At 47.9% G+C, this 26,229-nt stretch overlaps 1 protein-coding gene across 1 annotated transcript in view; it reads right to left on the bottom strand.

The window, feature by feature from the left end:
* Nucleotides 1-25,070, bottom strand: part of LOC141048874 (uncharacterized) — a 184,053-nt gene extending 158,983 nt beyond the window's left edge. The window contains exon 1 of the mRNA XM_073544963.1: nt 25,012-25,070. The gene's annotated coding sequence lies outside the window, so the exon portion shown is untranslated. The remainder of the gene's footprint in view (nt 1-25,011) is intronic.
* Nucleotides 25,071-26,229: the final 1,159 nt, after the last annotated feature.

Genomic DNA, 26,229 nt, shown 5'->3' on the forward strand with positions numbered 1-26,229 from the left:
GTGATGTGGTGGGGGGCCGGGATTATGTATGGTGATGTGGTGGGGGGCCGGGATTATGTGTGGTGATGTGGTGGGAGGGCGGGATTGTGTGTGGTGATGTGGTGGGGGGGCGGGATTGTGTGTGGTGATGTGGTGGGATTGTGTGTGGTAATGTGGTGGGGGGCGGGATTGTGTGTGGTGATGTGGGGGGGCCGGATTGTGTGTGGTAATAGGTGGGGGGCGGGATTGTATGTGGTAATGTGGTGGGGGCGGAGCTACTGTGCAGGGGGCGCGAATAGTGAGTAATCACGATGCCTCTAAGGCTATGTGCACACTGTGCAGAATTACCTGCGGGTTTTTCTGCACAGAACTGCAGGTAAAATGACCTTATTGTCACAGCGAGGGTAAGAAACAGCATGCTTTAAATCTTTCAAATTTTTCAATCTATGCTGTTATATAAGTAATGGACCATAGGGGACCCATCGCTAAAATAGGAAACAATGGTGTGGAGTACTGTGGAAACTGTTTGGGTAAGAATACAAGGACAAAACAATGGAAAGGACACCATTGTAGGCATTTACTACAGGCCGCCTGTGCAAGCTGAAGATATGGATGAACTCTTTATGCATCATATGGCCAAGTTCTCCAAAAAATATGACATAGTTGTCATGGGAGATTTCAACTATCCAGACATTTGTTGGGAATCTCTCTCAGGCAAAACTAACAGGTCAAGGAAATTCTTATCCTCTCTTGCTGACAACTTTATCTTCCAAAAGGTAGGGGAGAAAACAAGGGGAACTGCTACCTTGGATCTAATCCTTACAAACAGGGAGGAAATGGTTGAGGAGGTAAAAGTGGCTGCGACCCTAGGAGGTAGCGACCATGCTATTTTAGAATTTTGGATAACTAGAGGAGGAAGACCTGTGAAGACTCAGACGTCAAGGTTAGATTTCAGAAATGCAGATTTTAAGGGATTCAGAAAGAGAATTGGAGGGATCCAATGGCTGGATATCCTTAAAGACAAAAATGTCCAGGAAGGATGGGAAATCTTGAAAAATGAAATTCTCAAAGCACAATTGTTAACAATTCCAAAAAGAGGGAAGAATAGGAAGCATTTAAGGAAGCCAGGATGGATGAACACAGAACTTAAGCACATGCTAAAAAGGAAGAAAAAAATGTTTATAAAATGGAAAGAGGGAGGCATATCTAAAGAAGAATATAATGCTGTCTGCAGAACCTGCAGGGCACAAATCAGATTACGTAAAGCTGACAATAAATTGAGGCTTGCAAGAGATGTCAAAAGCAATAATAAAGGATTTTGGGCATATGTCAAAAGTAAAAGAAAAGTCAAAGATGCTATAGGATTTTTACAGGATGAAAATGATGAAATGGTAAGACAGGATGTTGAGAAGGCCTAACTTTTAAATTCCTATTTTGCATCTGTTTTCTCTCAGAAAGGAAATGTAACATCAACTATTCTTTACTGTCCTATTAAGGGAATAGAAGAATCCAGGATATCTATAAACAGAAAGATAGTGAGGAAACACTTAGCTAACCTAAATGAATTCAAGTCTCCAGGTCCAGATGAATTACACCCCAGAGTACTGAAGGAGATAGCAGAAGAAATTTTTGAACCCCTCTCCATAATCTTTGAAAATTCTTGGAGAACAGGAGAAGTCCCAGAAGACTGGAGAAGAGCAAATGTTGTTCCTATCTTCAAAAAGGGGAAGAAGGTGGACCCAGGCAACTATAGGCTGGTGAGTCTGACTTCTATACCAGGAAAGATCTTTGAACAAATTATTAAACAACATGTATGCCAGTACCTGGATAAGAATGAAGTGATTAAACAGAGTCAGCATGGGTTTGTAACTAATAAGTCATGTCAGACTAACTTAATTTCCTTCTATGACGGAATCACTGATTGGGTGGATCAAGGAAATGCTGTAGATATAGTATATCTTGACTTCAGCAAAGCATTTGACAAAGTATCTCATACAATCCTCATTGAAAAAATGTCTAAGTATGGAATGGACAAGGCAACTGTTAGGTGGATTCATAACTGGCTTAGTGATCGGACCCAAAGAGTGGTCGTAAATGGCTGCACATCCAGTTGGAAGAATGTCTCAAGTGGGGTACCACAGGGCTCCGTCCTGGGCCCTGTATTGTTCAACATCTTTATCAACGATTTAGATGAAGGAATTGAGGGTAAACTGATTAAATTTGCTGATGACACAAAGCTAGGAGGGATAGCTAATACTAGAGAAGAGAGACAGAGGATTCAAAAAGATATAAATAAACTGGAGAAGTGGGCAGCAACTAACAGAATGGTTTTTAACAGGGAAAAATGCAAAGTACTACATCTGGGCAATAAAAATGAAAAAAGCATATACAGAATGGGAGGAATAGGGTTAAGTAAGCACATGTGAAAAAAGACTTGGGTAAACTAATAGATCACATACTGAATATGAGTCAACAGTGTGATGCAGCAGCAAAAAAGGCAAATGCAATTCTAGGATGTATTAACAGAAGCATACAGTCTAGATCACGTGAAGTCATTATTTCCCTCTACTCCTCTTTGGTCAGACCTCATCTGGAATATTGTGTCCAGTTTTGGGCACCACATTTTAAAAAAGACATCAACAAACTGGAGCAAGTTCAGAAAAGAGCGACCAGAATGGTGACCGGTCTGCAAACCCTGTCTTATGAGGAAAGGTTGCAGGATTTGGGAATGTTTAGTTTGCAAAAGAGAAGACTGAGAGGAGACTTAATAGCTGTCTACAAATATCTAAAGGGCTGTCACATTGTAGAAGGATCAACTTTATTCTCATTTGCACAAGGAAAGACTAGAAGCAATGGGATGAAACTGAATGGGAGGAGACACAGATTAGATATTAGAAAAAACTTTTTGACAGTTAGAGTGATCAATGAGTGGAACAAGCTGCCACGAGAAGTGGTGAGTCCTCCTTCAGTGGAAGTCTTCAAACAGAGGCTGGACAGACATCTGACTGGGATGATTTAGCGAATCCTGCTTTGAGCAGGGGGTTGGACCAGATGGCCCAGGAGGTCCCTTCCAACTCTACGATTCTATGAAATACGACACACGGGTCCAATATATAAGAATATTAATACTTTATTAGTGAACAGACAAAAGGGAGATGTGGGGGACAGGCAAGTGGAAACATAAAGTGCAACAGTGCGAACAAAGGCGCGCGTAGCCAGACAAATTTTTTGCGGGACAAGATGCTGTTTTCAGCGGTACCACCTTTATTTATATCCGTTTGTTTGATTGCGTGTTATTCCACTTTTTGCTCGGCGGTATGATGATAAAGCATTGTTTTTTGCCTTTTTTATGGTGTTCACTAAAGGGGTTAACTAATTGGACAGTTTTATAGGGCGGGTCATTACGGACGTGGCGATACCAAATATGTGTACTTTTATTGTTTAGATTTTTTTTACTAAAATATTTATTGCTGGAATAAATATTGTTTTTTTAAATTAATTTTAATATTTTTTAAAATATTTTTACAATTATTTAATTTTTTTTTTTTTAATTTTATTTAATTCTTATTTGTACACTTCGTCCCACTATGGGACACTCATTTGGTGCAGGCTGATCACTTCTATAGCATGCAGATCTGCATGGTATAGAAGCTGTCAGCGCTGCAGTTCCTATAGCACTGACCTGAGAGACTTCCTTGCTATCAATGCGCATGACAGGAAGTCCCTCAGGCCTGGAGACCCGGATGTCGTCGTGACTACATCGGGTCTCCATGGCAGCGATCGGGACCCTGCAGCATGCCGCGGGGTCTCCGATCCTAAATCAGAGGGGCTGTCTGCCCCTCTGCAGCTGCTGGAACACTGCGATCATCTTTGATTGCAGTGTGCCTGGGATTAAAGTGCCGGGTGTCAGCTGTGAAACAGGGGAATAGTATGTCATATGGTAGAAAGGGGTTAAAAATGATTAGAAAACAGTTTTGGCATCAGTGAGTTTGATAAGAACTGGTGATTCATTATTATGATCCTGAATTTATACACACTGAGGCATCTAAAAACATATACAGTGGGGCAAAAAAGTATTTAGTCAGTCAGCAATAGTGCAAGTTCCACCACTTAAAAAGATGAGAGGCGTCTGTAATTTACATCATAGGTAGACCTCAACTATGGGAGACAAACTGAGAAAAAAAAATCCAGAAAATCACATTCTTATTTTCCACCATAATATGCAAATAAAATGAAAAAAAAAAACAGACAATGTGATTTTCTGGATTTTTTTTTCTCAGTTTGTCTCCCATAGTTGAGGTCTACCTATGATGTAAATTACAGACGCCTCTCATCTTTTTAAGTGGTGGAACTTGCACTATTGCTGACTGACTAAATACTTTTTTGCCCCACTGTATGTGACATGCACAAGTGTGAACAAGTCGGTCAGACAATGCCCACATCACCCAATGGCTGAAATACAACAAGAAAGCACAAAATGACATTTGCAAAAAATACTCTGCAGTAAAAAACATAAAAGTAATCAGCAAGTGCTGTGTAACAAATACAGGGTATTTAGTCGATATGTTTTTTGCAAAAAATATATAGCAAGCTGCTTCACCACGTCACGGTAACCCTTCACGAAGCAGTCCCTATCTAATGTATTTAAAACCTGACCATCTGAACAGTGTCTAAGTGAACAGGATACAGACAGGCACCTCATAGCATACGGGCTTGCGGTGTGAGACAGCTCATTTATGTGCATGTCACACAGGAGAGGGGTGGGGTCTCCCAAACCATGCTGAGCAAGGAAAAAACGGATTAAAAACATATATTTGACATGCACAAGTGTGAACAAGTCGGTCAGACAATGCCCACATCACCCAATGGCTGAAATACAACAACCCGTATGCTATGAGGTGCCTGTCTGTATCCTGTTCACTTAGACACTGTTCAGATGGTCAGGTTTTAAATACATTAGATAGGGACTGCTTCGTGAAGGGTTACCTTGACGTGGTGAAGCAGCTTGGTATATATTTTTTGCAAAAAACATATCGACTAAATACCCTGTATTTGTTACACAGCACTTTCTGATTACTTTTATGTTTTTTACTGCAGAGTATTTTTTACAAATGTCGTTTTGTGCTTTCTTGTTGTATTTCACACTGAGGTATCTGTAAAATTACAATCTCACAAAATTAGCTTTTTCTGTTTCTTAGATAGATAGAAAAAAAATTGAGCAGAGAGCAGCACCTGAACAATGGCAATAGTTGGGTACCAGTCCTTATATTAGAAAAATCAAAGAAGCAGCACACCATCATTTTAGTGCCAAAAAAGCTATTTTAATAGCCCATTTGTGCCCGACGTTTCGGCTCTTGTGTGTGAGACTTGAAAAAGGAAATGGAAATTTGACCCACTCCTAAATTTAGAAGTAGAAAAATACATATATACACATATGTATGAAATATCAATTAGATAAACAGACAAATAGATTTAAAGAAAAAGAGGATTAGGAAAATTTAGTCATTTGGTGAATACATAGCATTATTTATCCTGTACTGAGTTACATCCTGTATTATACTCCAGAGCTGCACTCACTATTCTGCTGGTGCAGTCACTGTGTACATACATTACATTACTGATCCTGATTTACATCCTGTATTATACTCCAGAGATGCACTCACTGTTCTGCTGGTGCAGTCACTGTGTGCATACATTACATTACTGATCCTGAGTTACATCCTGTATTATACTCCAGAGCTGCACTCACTATTCTGCTGGTGTAGTCACTGTGTACATACATTACATTACTGATCCTGAGTTACATGCTGTATTATACCCCTGAGCTGCACTCACTATTCTGCTGGTGCAGTCACTGTGTACATACATTACATTACTGATCCTGAGTTACATCCTGTATTATCCCCCAGAGCTGCACTCACTGCTCTGCTGGTGCAGTCACTGTTTACATACATTACTGATCCAGAGTTACATCCTGTATTATACTCCAGAGCTGCACTCACTATTCTGCTGGTGCAGTCATTGTGTACATACATTACATTACTGATCCTAATTTACATCCTGTATTATACCCCAGAGATGCACTCACTATTCTGCTGGTGCAGTCACTGTGTACATACATTACATTACTGATCCTAATTTACATCCTGTATTATACCCCAGAGATGCACTCACTATTCTGCTGGTGCAGTCACTGTGTACATACATTACATTACTGATCCTAATTTACATCCTGTATTATACCCCAGAGATGCACTCACTATTCTGCTGGTGCAGTCACTGTGTACATACATTACATTACTGATCCTAATTTACATCCTGTATTATACCCCAGAGATGCACTCACTATTCTGCTGGTGCAGTCATTGTGTACATACATTACATTACTGATCCTAATTTACATCCTGTATTATACCCCAGAGATGCACTCACTATTCTGCTGGTGCAGTCACTGTGTACATACATTACATTACTGATCCTAATTTACATCCTGTATTATACTCCAGAGCTGCACTCACTATTCTGCTGGTGCAGTCATTGTGTACATACATTACATTACTGATCCTAATTTACATCCTGTATTATACCCCAGAGATGCACTCACTATTCTGCTGGTGCAGTCACTGTGTACATACATTACATTACTGATCCTAATTTACATCCTGTATTATACCCCAGAGATGCACTCACTATTCTGCTGGTGCAGTCATTGTGTACATACATTACATTACTGATCCTAATTTACATCCTGTATTATACCCCAGAGATGCACTCATTGTTCTGCTGGTGCAGTCACTGTGTACATACATTACATTACTGATCCTGAGTTACATCCTGTATTATACCCCAGAGATGCACTCACTATTCTGCTGGTGCAGTCACTGTGTACATACATTACATTACTGATCCTGAGTTACAGCCTGTATTATACCCCAGAGCTGCACTCACTATTCTGCTGGTGCAGTCACTGTGTACATACATTACATTACTGATCCTGTACTGATCCTGAGTTACATCCTGTATTATACCCCAGAGATGCACTCACTGTTCTGCTGGTGCAGTCACTGTGTGCATACATTACATTACTGATCCTGAGTTACATGCTGTATTATACCCCAGAGCTGCACTCACTATTCTGCTGGTGCAGTCACTGTGTACATACATTACATTACTGATCCTGAGTTACATCCTGTATTATCCCCAGAGCTGCACTCACTGCTCCGCTGGTGCAGTCACTGTGTACATACATTACTGATCCAGAGTTACATCCTGTATTATACTCCAGAGCTGCACTCACTATTCTGCTGGTGCAGTCACTGTGTACGTACATTACATTACTGATTCTGAGTTACACCCTGCATTATACTCCAGAGCTGCACTCACTATTCTGCTGGTGCAGTCACTGTGTACGTACATTACATTACTGATTCTGAGTTACACCCTGCATTATACTCCAGATCTGCCCTCACTATTCTGCTGATATAGTCACTGTGTACAAATGTGGTGCCCCCAGGAGCATGGCCGCCACAGTGGCTTTGTCTTCCTCCAGGGAGGGTAATGCCAGGCTTGGAGGCAGTGAAGGGTCTCTCCAGCAGTTTACCTATGCATGCAACACAGTTCCACTCCAGGCCAGCAGGGGGAACTCTGAACAGGAATTGAGGGGAGGAATGCTCTCTGAGGGCCAAGAGGAAGGAGTGGTCACGTGTGCAGACGTGGAGAAGAAGCGCGGAGATTGAGCAGAGAGGAAAGGCTCATCTCCAGTGAGAGCGCATGAACTGGAGCCTGGTCTCCACAGTTGTACGGATACTAACGGTCCTGCAACAGACACCAGAGGAGTAGGAGGCTGTAAATGCCCTACTCCCATCTAAGACTTGAGGGCAAAACAGCAGCTTGGATAGGGAGCCGGGACTCAGGAGAGAGGAGTCCCCGAGATAGGCTACAGCTGTCTGCCATGCAAGTAAGGTTCTTGGGAACACGTGTTAGGAGGAACTCCAGTGTAACTCAGTACTAGGAGTACTTCACACTTAAAAGAGCTAGGAAGGAGACTGCACAGCCCATCTGCTGAGAGAGCATCCCTGAGCTGCTTCCAGGCTAACCTGCTCCGGTACCATCTGTAATCAGGACCCTGGACTGCATTTATCAAGTAAAGGTACAGAAATTGCATTCCGCTGTGTGTCTGCTTCCTACTTTCCCGGCACTGCTACATCCTCGTGCCGACTACATCTACACTGCCCTGGGACTACAGCTTCCCCTGTGGGGACCTTTTACATCTTTGCTGCACCATACTATCAGTCCCAGTGGATCTGCATGCAGCGTCGGCTTAACATCTCACTTGCCGAACACTACAGGTGGCGTCACAAACTATTCCATTAACTACAAACCACCATTCAACACCCCTGATCACTTGGGCGCCCAGGGCCACGGACCGGGTCACTGCTGCTGTGACACATCCCCCTGACACCGGCCCGGGACCGAGTACCCCACAGCCCTGGGAGGGCAACCCACATACATTACATTACTGATCCTGAGTTACACCCTGTATTATACCCAGGGGTGAACCTAGCCTATCTGCTGCCTGAGGCAAACACAAGGATGTCAGCGCTATCACAAGCACATACAAGAACAACACGTAAGTATCTAGAACAAGGGTCAATAATGGCAATGGTAGGCCTGGCACAGGGTCGGACTGGGACAAAAATGAAGCCCTGCCACACAAATTCCACCAGCCCACAAACTATAGCACTCCTCACCCCGATCAGTGAATTTTTGCTATACTTTGTCGTCCCCTCATCACTCTCTTTAAGGAGTTATTTGAAGAGCCACATGTGAATGGCACCACAGTGCGTATGACTGACCACAGCTCCATTTACATGGTGCTCTTCAAAGCTACATTTCCCAGGATCATGGGGGTCCCAGCAGTCAGATCCACAACAAACAGAAAGTCATCCCCTATCCCCACATAATGCTCCATACAGTATTATGGGCCCCATATAATGCTCCATACAGTATAATGGGCACCATATATTACTTCATACAGTATAATGGGCCCCATATATTACTGCATATAGTATAATGGGCCCCAGATATGACTTCATACAGTATAATGGGCCCCATATTTTACTTCATACAGAATAATAGGCACCATATATTACTGCATACAGTATAATGGGCCCCATATATGACTTCATACAGTATAATGGGCCCCATATATTACTGCATACAGTATAATGGGCCACATATATTACTGCATACAGCATAATGGGCCCCATATATTACTTCATACAGTATAATAGGCCCCATATATTACTGCATACAGTATAATGGGCCCCATATATGACTTCATACAGTATAATGGGCCCCATATATTACTGCACACAGTATAATGGGCCCCATATATTACTGCATACAGCGTAATGGGCCCCATATATGACTTCATACAGTATAATGGGCCCCATATATGACTTCATGCAGTATAATGGGCCCCATATATTACTTCATACAGTATTATGAGCACCATATATTACTGCATACAGTATAATGGGCACCATATATTACTTCATACAGTATATTGGGCCCCATATTTTACTTAATACAGAATAATGGGCCCCATATATGACTTCATACAGTATAATGGGCCCCATATATTACTTCATCCAGTATAATGGGCCCCATATATTACTTCATACAGTATAATGGGCCCCATATTTTACTTCATACAGAATAATAGGCACCATATATTACTGCATACAGTATAATGGGCCCCATATATGACTTCATACAGTATAATGGGCCCCATATATTACTTCATCCAGTATAATGGGCCCCATATATTACTTCATACAGTATAATGGGCCCCATATTTTACTTCATACAGAATAATAGGCACCATATATTACTGCATACAGTATAATGGGCCCCATATATGACTTCATACAGTATAATGGGCCCCATATATTACTGCATACAGTATAATAGGCCCCATATATTACTGCATACAGTATAATGGGCCCCATATATGACTTCATACAGTATAATGGGCCCCATATATTACTGCACACAGTATAATGGGCCCCATATATTACTGGATACAGCGTAATGGGCCCCATATATGACTTCATACAGTATAATGGGCCCCATATATGACTTCATACAGTATAATGGGCCCCATATATTACTTCATACAGTATTATGAGCACCATATATTACTGCATACAGTATAATGGGCACCATATATTACTTCATACAGTATATTGGGCCCCATATTTTACTTAATACAGTATAATGGGCCCCATATATGACTTCATACAGTATAATGGGCCCCATATATTACTTCATCCAGTATAATGCGCCCCATATATTACTTCATACAGTATAATGGGCCCTATATATTACTTCAAACAGCATAATAGGCACCATATATTACTTTGTACAGTATAATGGGCCCCATATATTACTGCATACAGCATAATGGGCCCCATATATAACTTCATACAGTATAATGGGCCCCATATATGACTTCATACAGTATAATGGGCCCCATATATTACTTCATACAGAATAGGCACCATATATTACTTCGTACAGCATAATGAGCCCCATATATTACTGCATATAGTATAATGGGCCCCATATATTACTTCATACATCATAATGGGCACCATATATTACTTTATACAGTATAATGGGCACCATATATTACTTCATACAGTATAATGAACCCCATATATTACTGTATACAGTGTAATGGGCCCCAAATATTATTTCATACAGCATAATAGGCCCCATATTTTACTTCTTACAGTATAATGGGCCCCATATATTACTTCATACAGTATAATGGGCCCCATATATTACTTCATACAGCATAATAGGCACCATATATTACTTCATACAGTATAATAGGCCCCATATATTACTGCATACAGTATAATGGGCCCCATATATTACTGCATACAGTATAATGGGCCCCATATATTACCGCATACAGCATAATGGGCCCCATATATTACTTCATACAGCATAATGGGCCCCATATATTACTTCATACAGTATAATGGGCCCCATATATGACTTCATACAGTATAATGGGCCCCATATATGACTTCATACAGTAAAATGGGCCCCATATATTACTTCATACAGAATAATAGGCACCATATATTACTTCATACAGCATAATGGGCCCCATATATTACTTCATACAGTATAATGGGCACCATATAATACTTCATACAGTATAATAGGCCCCATATATTACTTCATACAGCATAATGGGCACCATATATTACTTCATACAGTATAATGAGCCCCACGGTGGCTCAGTGGTTAGAGTCCTGGGTTCGAACCCCACCAAGGACAACATCTGCAAGGAGTTTGTATGTTCTCCCCGTGTTTGCGTGGGTTTCCTCCGGGCACTCCGGTTTCCTCCCACACTCCAAAGACATACTGATAGGGAATTTAGATTGTGAGCCCCACCGGGGACAGTGATGAAAATGTGTGCAAACTGTAAAGTGCTGCGGAATATGTTAGCGCTATATAAAAATAAATATTATTATTATTATATATTACTGTATACAGTATAATGGGCCCCAAATATTATTTTATACAGCATAATGGGCCCCATATATTACTGTATACAGTATAATGGGCCCCATATATTACTTCATACAGTATAATGGGCCCCATATATTAATTCATACAGTATAATGGGCCCCATATATTACTTCATACAGTATAATGGGCCCCATATATTACTTCATACAGTATAATGGGCACCATATATTACTTCATACAGTATAATGGGCCCCAAATATTATTTCATACAGCATAATGGACCCCATATATTACTTCCTACAGTATAATGGGCACCATATATTACTGCATACAGTATAATTGGCACCATATATCACTTCACAAAGTATAATGGGCACCATATATTACTTCATACAGCATAATGGGCACTATATATTACTTCATACAGTGTAATGGGCCCCATATAATTCTTCTACCCAAACCCCGCTGTTCTGGTCTCCTCAGTGTATTCTGATCCTCCGCACTGCTTGGCACAGGGACATCATTAACTTTACCTATATAATTGTCCACTTGGACTGATAGTAATAGTGATTTGTTTGTACCATGTTGTCTGGCGCTGGCCCACTTTATGGGGGTGCTCAGGGCATATGATTATACACCAGTAAAAAGTATGAGAGGCTCAATGTGACCAGTGCCACCTAGTTTCCTACCCCTCTTATTCGACTCGTACTGTGGGCACACTGACTTGTACTGAGGAAAAGAAAGAAAGAACAGAGAGAAAAAGAAAACAGAGAGAGAAAGAACAGAGAGAGAAAGAAAGAGGGGAAAAAAGAAGAGAGAGAGAAAGAAAGAGGGGAAAGAAATAAATAACAGAGAAAGAAAGAAGGGAAAGAAACAGAGATGCAGGACATATCATGATCCGCTCACATGGCCAGCATCCCGAGTCCACGGCGATCCTGCTGTCCGCGCTGTTGGGGAAGGATACGGTGATGGATCTGAAGCATTCCCTGAAGTGCCTCCATGGTTCCGTCACAATCTCCTCCCGAAATTACCTCATTTCCAGTTAGCTTCTAGCACATCACTTCCGGTGGAACGTCACGTGCGAATTTTAAAGTGCTCCTCGGGGCTCCGCCGTGTACTCCTGTGTCTGTGGGAAAAGTAAGCTCCCAGCCGGGGCAGTGGGGCAGAATCTCTCTCAAAATCGGGACTGTCCCGCTGGGAGGTATGAATGCTCCCCACCATACACCTTGTACACGTATGGCTCCGCATACATCATACACACACGGTTCTGCTTTTTATGCCTCATACACACACGGCTCCATTCTGTACACCTCGCACACACACAGCTCCACTCCGTACACACATGGCTCCACTCCGTAAACCTCGTACACATGCGGCTCTGCTCCGTACACCTTGTACACACGTGGCCACGCTCTGTAAACCTTGTACACAAATGGCTCCACTCCGTAAACCTTGTACACATGCGGCTTTGCTCCATACACCTCACACACACGCGACTCTGCTTCGTACACCTCGTACACGTGCGGCTCTGCTCTGTACACGTGTGGCTCTGCTCTGTACACCTCGCACATGCGCTGCTCTGCACACCTTGCACTCACGCTGCTCCGCTCCGTACACATGGCTCCACTCCGTGTACACACACGGCTCCACTCCGTACACATGCGGCTCTGCTCCTTACACCTCGCACACACGTGACTCCGCTCCGGACACCTCGCACACATACAGCTCCGCACACCCCACACAGCTCCGCACACCCCACACACTCGCGGCTCTGCTCCGTACACCTCGCACACACACGGCTCCGCTCCGTGTACACATCTCTGCTCCGTACACCTCGTACACACACACAGCTCCACAACGTACACCTCGTACACGTGCAGCTCTGCTCAGTGCACCTCCCACACGCGCGGCTCCGCTCCGTACACCTTGTACATACACAAGGCTCCGCTCCGTACACCTCGTACACACGCGGCTCTGCTCCTTTCACCTTGTACACATGCGGCTCCGCTCCTTACACCTCGTACACACGCAGCTCTGCTCCTTACACCTCGTACACACACGGCTCCACTTCTTACACCTCGTACACACGCGGCTCCCCTCCTTACACCTCGTACACACGCGGCTCCGCTCCTTACAGCTCGTACACACGCTGCTCCGCTCATTACACCTCGTACACACGTGGCTCTGCTCCTTACACCTCGTACACACGCGGCTCTGCTCCTTATACCTCGTACAAACGCGGCTCTGCTCCTTACACCCCGTACACACGCGGCTCTGCTCCTTACACCACGTACACACGCGGCTCTGCTCCTTACACCTCGTACACACGTGGCTCTGCTCCTTATACCTAGTACACACGGCTTCGCTCCGTACACCTCGCACACACCCAGCTCCGCTCCGTACACCTCGCACACTCGCGGCTCTGCTCCGTACACTTCGTACACACACACGGCTCCACTCCGTGTACACACACTGCTCCACTCCGTACACATCTCTGCTCTGTACACCTCGTACACACACACAGCTCCGCTCCATACACATCTCAGCTCCTTACACCTCATACATGTGCAGCTCTGCTCGGTACACCTCACACACTCGCGGCTCTGCCACATACACCCTGTAAACCCCCCTGACCCCACAAATAAACTTCCCTCATCCAGGACGATGACAGCCAGCACAGACAGCAGAGTCCTGCATAAAACAAGGGCTGATGAGCACAGGACCTGTGATGAGGTCATAGGAGGGGAGGAGTCAGGGTCACATGATATCCGGATTGAAGACGCTACAGATGAGGAGAGGAGCGACTACAAGACCTGTGATGAGGTCCCAGGAAGGGAGAAGTAAGGGGTCACATGATCAGGGGGCCCCTGACTCCTTCCCTCCTGTGATCTCATCAATTACAGCCTCTTGCACGACCGCAGCACCAGCAGAGGCTAAATTGTAGGTGCTGCGGGTAGAGCCTGCACTCACTATTCTGCTGGTGCAGTCACTGTGTACATACATTATATTACTCATCCTGAGTTACATCCTGTATTATACTCCAGAGCTGCACTCACTATTCTGCTGGTGCTGTCACTGTGTACATACATTACATTACTGTTCCTGAGTTACATCCTGTATCTCTTTTATTATAAAAATATCAAAAACACATTCCAGAAATCAAAAACCACGATACATGAACTAAAATTAACCACACTGACATACAAAAAACTTGTGCAAATATGCGAGCTTACGACAGACCGTCTCTGTAGAACTTAGTGCAGTGTCTCCAGGCTATGCAGCCTGAGGGACCCCCAGCAGGAACCTCCTAAAAAAAACAAAAACAAACAAAAATCCATTCCTTCACATTCAACCCTATTCACACCTTCACTCATTCTCCCATTCATTCCTATATACTGGATTTTAAACAGGAAAGTAAACACTTTTTCTGGCCCACTGCCTTAAACAAAAAAAACAGCTATCTTGGCAGACCCTCAACTACTTCCCCTCAACACAGCAAGAAACCCCCCCCCCTTTTTTTCCTTTTTATTTTTTAAATTTTTTTTTTTTTTTCCCTTTCCACCACCCACACCACAGGTCCACAAGTTCGTAGCCTTTTCCACACCTAGGTCCATGAAAGTTTATGGCCTCAGAAAAAAAAAAGCACTTCAGGGTCCAAGAAAGTTTATGGCCCGTCTCTACGTTTCCTTATATGTTTCACATGGTCCTTGGTGTAGTTCCCAGGCCATCTTCCTTCTCATCTTCGGCCCTTGATTTCTCAGGGTCCTTTCCAGGGTCCAAACTTCCCCCCTCCCCCCGCAAGAAACCCCCACCCAACCTGACTGTACCCCTTCCCCCTTTCCTAACTATAATATATACATTTTTTAAAATGCACCATCCTAACGACATACATACAATATACATATACACATACACAAAAAGCACTTATAATACACCTAAGATACGACCTGCTTATATAACCAGTGATATTACCCAAGCAATCATATTAACCACATTTCAAAAAAAAAAAAAACCTTGCCACAGGCCCAAGTTTGGTGCCTGCAAGCCCAATATCCATTAAATTTCGTGCTTCCAAAACAAAAGCTAAAGTGACATGCACCAGCCCAACACCAGGAAAGGAGTTCTGGAGGCCCTATCCCTCACTAACACATTCACCCTGTCCCTCAACAACTAAGACTGTCCCTACTTCTGTCCCTAAAGAAACTGTCCCTTTCTGTCCCTACCTGCCCCTACTCTACCTAACTTATCATAACTAACTCTCTATCTGTCCCGCAGTGCCTGTCCCTCCCTGTCCCTATCTGCCCCTACTTCTGTCCCTAACACACCCAGTGAAAATTATGCTATCCCTACCCTCATTCACACGGAGATAGCTCTCCCTTGAGTGCGTTTTTAAAAGGAGAGGCCTCTCCAAAGCCAAGAGGCCTTCCTCACACCCAACCTTTCGAACTCCAAAGAATGGACCTTCACCAGGTCACCCAAGATGTTTCCTACCACCTCATCCCTTGGGAGGGTTTTTTCCGCGTCGAAACTAGGCACCGTGCATACCAAGTGTAGAACCTAACCACTACACTGACTAGGAATAAAGTGCACGGGTCCCGGCCACCCAGGGATCTGAACGCTCCATAGGCCCACTCAGCGTAGGAGAGGGACGCCAGCCGCGGCCAACGTATGGAAGCACCCACCCTGTTGTAAACCTCTGCATTAAAGGGACAATGAAGCAGGAAGTGCTCCATGCTTTCCAGCACGTCGCCACACTCCTCGGGACAACCCCGATCATCGGATTTTCTGCACTTCAAGTTATCCTTTACATACAGCCTCCCGTGGAAGCAACACCAGGTCAAGTCCCAAAACTTCATGGGGATTCGCTTAGAATTTAAAAGCCCCAGCCCGACCTCCAGATCCCGGCCTGGGCAATCCTTAAGGGACAGGGGGCTTCTGGAAATGGGTCAACAGGACCCTCCTGTCAAGGCATTGCCTCGACATGGTCCTGATTTCCCACATTCCCAGACCCCACCGGCGGATCACCTTCAGAACCGGGGTAGCGTAAGCCGGGAGATGCCCATGAGGTGTACGTAGGTCCTTCACCCGCCCTCCTGTCTCCCATTACTGGAAGAAAGGCCAAAGCCAACCCTTGCAGGAGACTACCCACGGAGGAGCCCTCTCTTGCCAGAGGTTGGAGATGTTAGTCTTAAGAAAGGTGTTTACTATAAACACCACCGGGTTGACCATACCCAACCCGCCTAGTCTCCTTGTACGGTATGTAACCTCCCTCTTGATTAGGTTAAGCCTATTCCCCCATAACAATTGGAAGAACAGGCTATAGACCCGTGTCCAAAGAGGTTCCGGCAAGATGCACACACTGCCCAGGTATATTAATAAAGGTAGCAGAAAGCCTTTAGCCAGGGCAACCCTTTCCCACAGGGTTAAAGACCAACCCTTCCATTGGTCCACCTTTTGGGCGGCGATCTTAAGTCTGCCCTCCCAGTTTTGCTGGGGGTAATCCCCGGGGCCAAATTCGATGCCTAGAATTTTGGCGGTGGCCTGGGGCCCTGGAAGGGTGACCGGGAGGTCAAAACTAGGATCTCCCCCTCCCAGCCAGAGACTTTCACACTTATCCCGGTTGATCATGGACCCGGATGCCTCCGAGTAGCGCACTACCTCCGACATGACCCAGTCCGCCTCCCCTCTCGAAGATACGAAAAGGGAAACATCATCGGCGTACGCCACCACCCTCAGAGAGGACCCAGAGCCCGCCCGGTCCATCCCGACTCCCACCAACGGTCCACGATCTACCCTCCTTAGGAAGGGATCGATCGCGAACACGTATAAAAGCGGGCTCAGTGGACAGGCCTGACGGACCCCAGAACCCACCTGAAAAGGGCGACCTGACCAACCGTTCACCAGTGGAAAAGTCTCAGCCCCTTGGTACAAGATCTCAAACCATTTTACAAACCTCCCAGGCAGACCATACCTCAAAAGGACGGACCAGAGGTACTCGTGGTTGACCCGGTCAAAGGCTTTCGCTTGATCTAATGACAGCAAGTACCCCTTCCAGTGACCTGCCCTACCCTGCTCCACTGCCTCTCGGACACCGAGCACAGCACTAAAAGTACTGCGGCCTGGAATAGAGCAATGCTGGGCCCCTGAAAGGAGCCGGGGTGCAAACTTCACCAACCGATTAAACAGCACCTTGGCCAGGACCTTCCGGTCCATATCGAGAAGCGCTATGGGACGCCAATTCTCGATACGGGACGGATCCTTACCCTTTGACAGAATAATGAGGGCTGACTTCCTCATTGAGTCGGGAAGAGTGCCCGAGGAGAGACACTCATTAAATACCCCTGTCAAGAGGGGGACCAAGGAGTCCCTAAAAGTCTTATAGAACTCGGATGTTAAGCCATCCGGACCTGGCGATTTCTTGGGCCGAAGCCCTTCAATGGCCAGTCTCACTTCCTCTTCCCTGATTTCTTCTGCCAAAACACCAAGAGAGGGGTCACCCCCTGGCTCAGGGACGGCTTCAGCCAGGAAAGCCGACATCCTGTCCCGATCCAGATCCTTCTTTTCCAAGAGGTGTGAGTAGAAGGATCTGACCACCTCCAGGATCCCTGATTTGGATCTGTTCAGGGATCCCGTACTGTCGATCAGTCCTGTTACCATCTTACAATTCACTGACATCTTACAGTTTCTGTAAGGGTCGGGCGAGCGGTACTTCCCGAAGTCCCTCTCAAAAACTAAAGATGTGTGCCTATCATACTGACACCTCTTGAGTAAAGATTTCACTCTGGAGATTTCCTCACGGTCACCTCCAGTCGAGACAAGCTGCTCGAGTTTCCTCCCCAGGGCCTGGTACAAGCGGTGCCTGTTCAGACTCCTGAGGTTCGAGAGCTGACGGAAGAACCCCGCCACCCACTTTTTGAAGATCTCCCACCACTCTGACTTACTACTACAGAGATCCAACAGCGGTACCTGGCTCTTAAGAAAATCCTCGAAGGATTGTCTCACCTCCGCTTCTTCCAGCAGGGACGAATTGAGCTTCCACAGCCCTCTTCCCATCCGAGGAGTCTCTGCAACATTCAGAGAAAAGAAAATTAGACAGTGATCCGAGAACTCCACCTCAACGGCGGACACAGCAGAAAAGATGGCGTCCTCCTTTAAAAAAAACCTGTCTATTCTAGACCTACTGCTACCCCTATGGTAGGTGAAACCCCCGTGACCTGGGGTGTGCCAAATGTGGACATCCACCAGGCGAGCTTCACTGGCTATGCTATTCAACGCGACGCTATCATAAGCCAGGCGATCTCTGGGACCCCCCCGGTCACGGGACCTCATAATGGTGTTGAAGTCCCCACCGAAGACCACCTGTCGGCTCGTAAAAAGAAAGGGCTTGATCCTCAGGAAGAGACATTTGCGGTCCCACTTGGACTGCGGGCCGTAGATGTTGATGAGCCGGAGCTCTTGTCCCCTCATGAAGACATCTAGGATCAGGCACCTCCCCATTTCCAACTCAGTAACCCATCGGCATTCAACAGCTGCAGTCTTAAAAAGGACTGCCACCCCGCTATACGGCTCGGCCACAAGAGACCAGTATGAGGGCCCGCACCTCCACTCCCTCCATGCTTTATAGACGGCCCCCATGTCTGTTAGTCTGGTCTCTTGCAAGAATAAAATTTCTGCCTCAATCCGGGAGAAAAAAATCAAAGGCCGTAAAGCGAGCCGCATCTGACTTGATGCTGGCGACATTAATGGACGCCAGCGTCAACGGGGCGAGTTCAGCCATCATGGGTGATCGAGTTGGATGGCCAATTTCTTCCCTACCCCGCTATCACCTCCACCTGGGGAGGGGTCAGACACCTTCCTCTTCAGGGAAGCTCCCGACGTGTCCATCCCACTCCCCTGGTGTCCTCGCCCCCGGGTTCCAGGTCTATCCCCCCCTCAGGAGGAACAGTGCCCCCTGAGGGACGGACTCCGCCACCCCCTGAAGGACCCTCCGGTGTTGTCCCCGGCCCAGCACCCTCGTCTTGCTGCTCATCATCTGAACCTCCGAGGGCGCTGAACCGGTTGGAGAGTCTGATCAGAGGGGGGTCAGCGGGCCCTTCCGTATGCACCCTGGTGGTCGGGGGCGGGGGGGACTTTGAAGGCTTGTCAGCCTTCTTCCCCCCCGTTTTGCGCTTGGCACGCCTGGTTTTGCCACCTGATGCTGTAGGCTGCTCTTGAACTTCCTCATCAACACTTTCATACTGAGAGGAATTGTCCGAGTCAACCGCTTTCTCCTCTCTCTCTATCCTCCTGATCTCCTCACTCACCGCACTCTCCCCCAGGGCCTCAGAGGCTTTGGCCACGGGCCTGGAGGGAGGAGCAGGCATCACCCCGGTTGCCCGAGGCTCCACCTGTCCCTTACCTCCCTGGCGCTTTTCCTGCCTCCGCTGGTACGCGGGGCCCCTTGCAGCATTGCCCTTCCTCACTGACCCCTCAGCCCTTCCTCCTCCGCCACCACCTGCCACAGCAGAAGAAGCGCCACCGGGGGTTGCTCCCCCACGGTCTCCCCCCACCGGGCCTGCGGCGGCATTAGAGAAAGAGCGAGGGCAGCGGCTGAGAGGGTGACCTAGGTCACCACACAGGTGGCACCGAATATCCTTACACAAGGCGGCCAGGTGACCTACCCCACCACACAACGCGCACTTCTGCACCTTGCAGTTGGCGCTGAAGTGGGTGGGGTCACAGCACTTGTGGCAGACCTTCGGTTGCCCCCGGTAGATCAGGATCCTGTCCCTTCCCAGGAACGCCGAGGAAGGGATGTGGGTGACCGTGCCGCCGGAAACCTTCAATTTGACCATGAAGGTCCAGCCCCCCGACCAGATGCCGAACTTGTCCCTGTTCTTTTTTGGGACCTCGGTGACCTCCCCGTAACGGGAAAGCCACGTCATGATGTCCACGCCTGCGAGAGACTCGTTACATGTAACCACGGTCACTCGCTTGACGGAATTTTGGCGAGACACCGCTTGAGCCACGAAGTCTCGCCATCCGGGCTCTTCTCGCACCAGCTCGTAATTTGACCAAAAGAGCTCAAGCCCCTCTGGCCTCATGAAGCTGACGTCGAAGAAGCGGGACACCGAAGGGTGTATCAGGGCAAAGATGTAATTCGCCCCGAAGCCCATCTTAAGGAGGAGCTCCACCACCTTGCTCCTAGGTGGACAAGCTTCACTGCCCCCCCACCTAAGACGGACCACATTCCTTATTGGTGGCCCCTGCCCGGCTGTGGGGAGAGACCAAACAGTCCCTCCCTCCCTTTGATTTTGGAAGGCAGCAAGGCCGTGTCTCTCTATCCAGAAAGACAAGTCCACTGTCCTCCCCTCTACCACTATTGATCTATCTCCCCTTTTGAGAGCCTCCAGGAAATGGCAGTGCGAAACGCCGTCCCTGGAGCCCGGAGGCGAGGAGACCCCCCCAGGACCACCCCGACCCCCAGCCGTGGCCCCCGCATAATTGCGTTGGGGTCTCGCGGCCAGAGGGGCAGACGGGCCAGCCCTCCCACCACTACTACCACTTGTGCTAGCACCCTCATTCGTCCTCCCAGTCACTCTCCCATTCACTCTTTTATTATTTGCATTCACCCCAGCATTCACTCCAGCACATTCACCAACATTCACACTAGCACTCACGCCCTCATCCATGTCACTCATATCACCATTCACTTCAGCAAACATCTCCTCAAATATGTCCACTCCGCTTTCGTACTCACTCTCACTCGCACAATTGGTGTACATAGTAATATTATTTACATTATTTACATTTACTAAACCAGTGCAGTTCCTCTCTTTGCCTGCTGGTGGCCCTGAGCTCTCTTGCTGGGAGCTACTCCAGCTCCTGTCCAGGAGCGCCGCCGCCCCTTTAAATGCCTCAGTGCTGATGACACCATGCACCCTGCCCTGGCTGGGCCTAGGAGCAGCAGCAGCTCCTGATTTCAACTCCATTTTTTTTTTTTCTTTTTCCGAGTTTTGTTTACTCTGGGCAGGGACGGCCTCTGGCACTGCTCCCTGCCCTGCACTTTTCTTCACCCCCGCCGCCGGCTTGCCAGGGAGCGCCAGAGCCCCCGCACCCTCAGATGAAGGTAGGTGGGCCGGGGACCCCGACAACTCCCCGCCAGCTTTTGGGGGCAGCACAGCATTACTTGGAAGGGTGGGTGGGACAGAGGGCAGTGAGCCCGCCGTGGCCACGCCCCCCCACTGGTTGCAGCCACCCCAGGAAGAGCCGCGGCCCCTTGTGAGGCCATGGCCCCCCGGGTGACGTGAGCACAGCGGGCGGAGCCGCGACCACTGAGGCCATGCCCCCCCCGCCAGTCACGGCCACCACGGGCAGAGCAGCGACCCCTTGCGAGGCCACGCCTCCCCGGGTGACGCAGACGGGACGACGGCCGAGGAGGACACGCCCCCCCCGCATGCTGCAGCCTTTGCAGGCCGGGCAACCACCGCCGCCACCCTATGCCCACCACTTGAGACAGGCAAGGCCGGCCACTCCCCCTCGTCACCCAGCAGTGGCGGAGCCCCCCGCATGGACCCCTTTTTGGGTCGATGTGCCGGAGACCCCGCTCTCACCACGGGCGCCGACATGGGAGCGACCAGCACTTTGCACCGCCTCAGCTGCTGCTTGATGTTCTGTTCGCCCTTCCTAGGCTTCTGGACCCCCACTAGCGATCCAGACTTAGCGGATCCGTACGTGGGGGGTCCAGAAGCCCCAGCACTCGCCGCCGGAGTTGCGGCCCTGGCTGTACCAACTTTACCTGGTGCCAGGCCAGCCCCCCTGCCACCGAGGGCTGAGCCCGGACACCACCACCAACACAACAACCAGCACCGACCTCCATGTCGCTGCCCTGGTCTGAACTGTCACCAGATGCGACAGTCAGGTCACAACAGACATCTCTCTCCCCGCTCCCTCGCTGCGGACCCACCACAGGGCCCGAGCCGGGGTGGGTAGCGGGTTCCACACAGCGGGACAGAGGGGCCCCGGGAAGAGGAGCAAAAACCAGTTGTTCCTCCACGCCTTCAGAGGCCTTATGCCTGCGCCTCCTGTTTCTCCTCTTCCCGGTTGCCTCATCCTCTGGGCAGACTTCATACCCAAACAACAGCGTGCCAAACCGTGCTGGGGATTCCGTTTGCCGTACTTGTTTAAGGATGAGGCAGCCCCCCTCAGAACTACTCCCGCTCCCTCCATCCTCCCCCTCGCTCCCGCTTTCCTCCGCGTTACTGGAATCCAGCGGGAGGGCCACCTGCTCGGGGGCTATCCCACTGTATGTTACCTGGCTCACACTGGTGTCCGCCAGGTCTTCAGGTGGAGGCGGCCCGGGTGTGGTGTGGGCGCCATCTTGCTCTTCCTCCTCGCTTTCCTCCACCTGGATGGTGACTCCTGACCCCCCAGGAGACCCACCGGCCATGGCCCTGAACCGGTCCTCGTTGTGCAGCTTCTCCTGGAAAGGGGCCGCTGCCGGCCATGATGGTACTTCGCCGGTCCTCCAGGGCCAGAATCTCCCCTTTCAGCCGCTTGACTGTGGTGGCGACCTCCGCTCTCTTTGAGGCAGGGAGCCTGTTTTTACTGATGACCCGGGCTCCCTCCAACTCCCCCCGGAGTCTCCTGAGCTGCTTGCCGGCCTCCTCGTACTCGGAGAGGTGGGCATGGATGCGGGAGGCGTAGGTGGTAGCCGGCTCTCCCGTAACCTTGGAGCCCCAGATGTTAAGGGGGGGCCCCGCCTCACCTCTGCCGGCTGCTGCATCTCCGGGGGAAGGGCCCGCCACAGCCTTCACTTCAGGGGTCCCGGACCCTGGAGCCTTGCGGCCCCCTGAGGTCCGCTTTTTCCCCATCCCTGGGACTGGCTGGCTGTGCCTTGGGCCTCCTGTTGGTGGATGAGGCCCCCCACCCCCAGCTGGCTTGCTGGGGGGTGGGAGCCAGGGGCACAGCCCCGGCGCTCAGTCCCAGGGAGAGTCCTCTTTCCTGGGAAGGGGGCAGATGGAAAGTCCTTGCAGGAAAAAAACCTCCCTTCCCAGGAGCTTAGCAAAACCCTGGCCTGCAGACACTCAGCTGCGACGCTCCTCCTCTTCCTGGGTGTGCCCAGAGCTGCACTCACTATTCTGCTGGTGCTGTCACTGTGTACATACATTACATTACTGTTCCTGAGTTACATCCTGTACTATACTCCAGAGCTGCACTCACTATTCTGCTGGTGCAGTCACTGTGTACATACATTACATTACTGTTCCTGAGTTACATCCTGTACTATACTCCAGAGCTGCACTCACTATTCTGTTGGTGCAGTCACTGTGTACATACATTACATTACTGTTCCTGAGTTACATCCTGTACTATACTCCAGAGCTGCACTCACTATTCTGTTGGTGCAGTCACTGTGTACATACATTACATTACTGTTCCTGAGTTACATCCTGTACTATACTCCAGAGCTGCACTCACTATTCTGCTGGTGCAGTCACTGTGTACATTCATTACATTACTGATCCTGAGTTACATCCTGTATTATACTCCAGAGCTGCACTCACTATTCTGCTGGTGCAGTCACTGTGTACATACATTACATTACTGATCCTGAGTTACATCCTGTACTATACTCCAGAGCTGCACTCACTATTCTGTTGGTGCAGTCACTGTGTACATACATACATTACTGATCCTGTACTGATCCTGAGTTACATCCTGTATTATACTCCAGAGCTGCGCTCACTATTCTGCTGGTGCAGTCACTGTGTACATACATTACTGATCCTGAGTTACATCCTGTATCTTACTCCCCATGATTCAAGTATCAAATATCAAATTTTCAGCATTAGCTGCTTGTTCGGTGTCAGATGATATAGTAAGGATCGCTTCCCCTTGTATTACATGAGGTTTGCTAAAGCCTGTTTCACACTTCCGTTTTTTAAAATCCGTCAAAATCTGTTGTTTTCCGTAAAAAAACGGATCCGCCATTTTTTGCAGGATCCGTTTTTTTTGTCCCATAGACTTCCATTACGGTTACCGCGGATCCGTCAAAAAAACGGATCCGTTTTTAAAAAACCGGATCCGTTTGCATCAGTTTCCGTCAAAAAACGGAAACGGATCCGTTTGGCGGACACAAAAACGGAAGTGTGAAACAGGCGTAAGCAGTTAGACAGTATATCTATCCATACACTTGCTGACTGTAGTTGCCGATAATAACATACAGCCAAGATGTAACAACTTCAGCTCTGGGATATAATCTGGGCTTTTTTCTTAATGTACTTTAACTGCAAAGTAGGTATTCATTGCATTACGTACATTATATATATCCTCCTAATAGTCCAAATTAAAGCACAGTGGACCATTGAGTTTGGATATGTAAATATTATTTGCTATCTTTTCTCAGATACTGTTCCAGGAGCTTTAAGTAAAATAACTTGGAATAAACAAATCATTTTCCAGGAATAAATAACAAACAATGAGATTTTCCATCCTCACCTGAGTGCTTATACCCCCTGTATAATCCTCCTGGCTGATAAAGGGAAGTGTGAGGCCTGGAAGGCAACAATGGCTTAAATAAAGGGGGCAGTGCCAACTAGTTACATGAGTCAGGTACCTGCACAGAATATCATCCCCTTTCCCTGCTCACACCTGACACTGGGATGCAGGAATAGCAGGACATCTCAATTAGTACAGTCATCACCATTATAAAATGGAATACAAGTATGTGAGGAATGAGAGAAAGAAGCAGAGACAACCCCAGGCGGGGCCACAGCTCCTGTCACAGTTATCTGGGTGCAGCCTGCGGGAAGTGAGAGGGCAGCTCTGTGATTGGAGTTAGGTCACCGAGGTTATTGGGAGACCAGGGCTGGAGATGAATGGGACAATGTCTGTAACAACAGAGAAAGTTCCATGTTACATTTAGAACCTGTCACATTATAGGAGAGATGTTGCCTGCCCTTGTGCACAAGAGGGGCCATCACTCAGCCATAAGAGTTAGGGTACGTGCACACGCTGCGGAATCCGCTGCGGATTAATCCGCACGGATTTTGCAAAAACCGCAGATAATCCGCAGGTCAAAAGACCTGCGGATTATCTGCGGTTTTGCCTGCGGTTTGGTCCTGCGGATTCACTATCTCCACAATGGTGGAGAAAGGAACCCGCAGCGGTTTCCGCAGAAAGAATTGACATGTCACTTCTTTCTGCGGATTCAAAACCACAGCAAATCCGCACGGATTTTTCCGCAGCGTCGGCACAGCGTTTTTTTTTCCCCATTCATTTGAATGGTACTGTACACCGCAGCTAAAGCTGCTGCGGGTCCGCAGCGGCCAAAACCGCTGCGGAAACGCAGCGGAATCCGCAGCGTGTGCACGTACCCTAAGGGTATGTGCACACTTTGCGGTTTCTGCTGCGTTTCCGCAGCGGTATTGGCTCTGCAGAAACGCAGCAGATTCTGCTGCGTTGTACAGTACCTTTATTTCCTATGGAAATAAAAAAAAGCTGTGCACATGCTGCGTTTTTTTCCGCGCGGTTTTGCTGCGGTTTTCAAAACGCAGCATGTCAATTGTTTGGTGCAGAAACGCTGCAGTTTTACACCTCATCCATTATGAGGTGTAAAACCGCAGGGCAAAACCGCAGGCAAAACTGCAAGTCCTGCGGACTTACCTGCGGTTTTCTCTACAAAATCCGCAGACAAAAAACTATGTGTGCACATAC

This window comes from Dendrobates tinctorius, unplaced genomic scaffold (assembly GCF_039654945.1).
Source record: "Dendrobates tinctorius isolate UK_male_01 unplaced genomic scaffold, ASM3965494v1 ptg000138l, whole genome shotgun sequence".
Classification (NCBI taxonomy): Eukaryota; Metazoa; Chordata; class Amphibia; order Anura; family Dendrobatidae; genus Dendrobates; species Dendrobates tinctorius.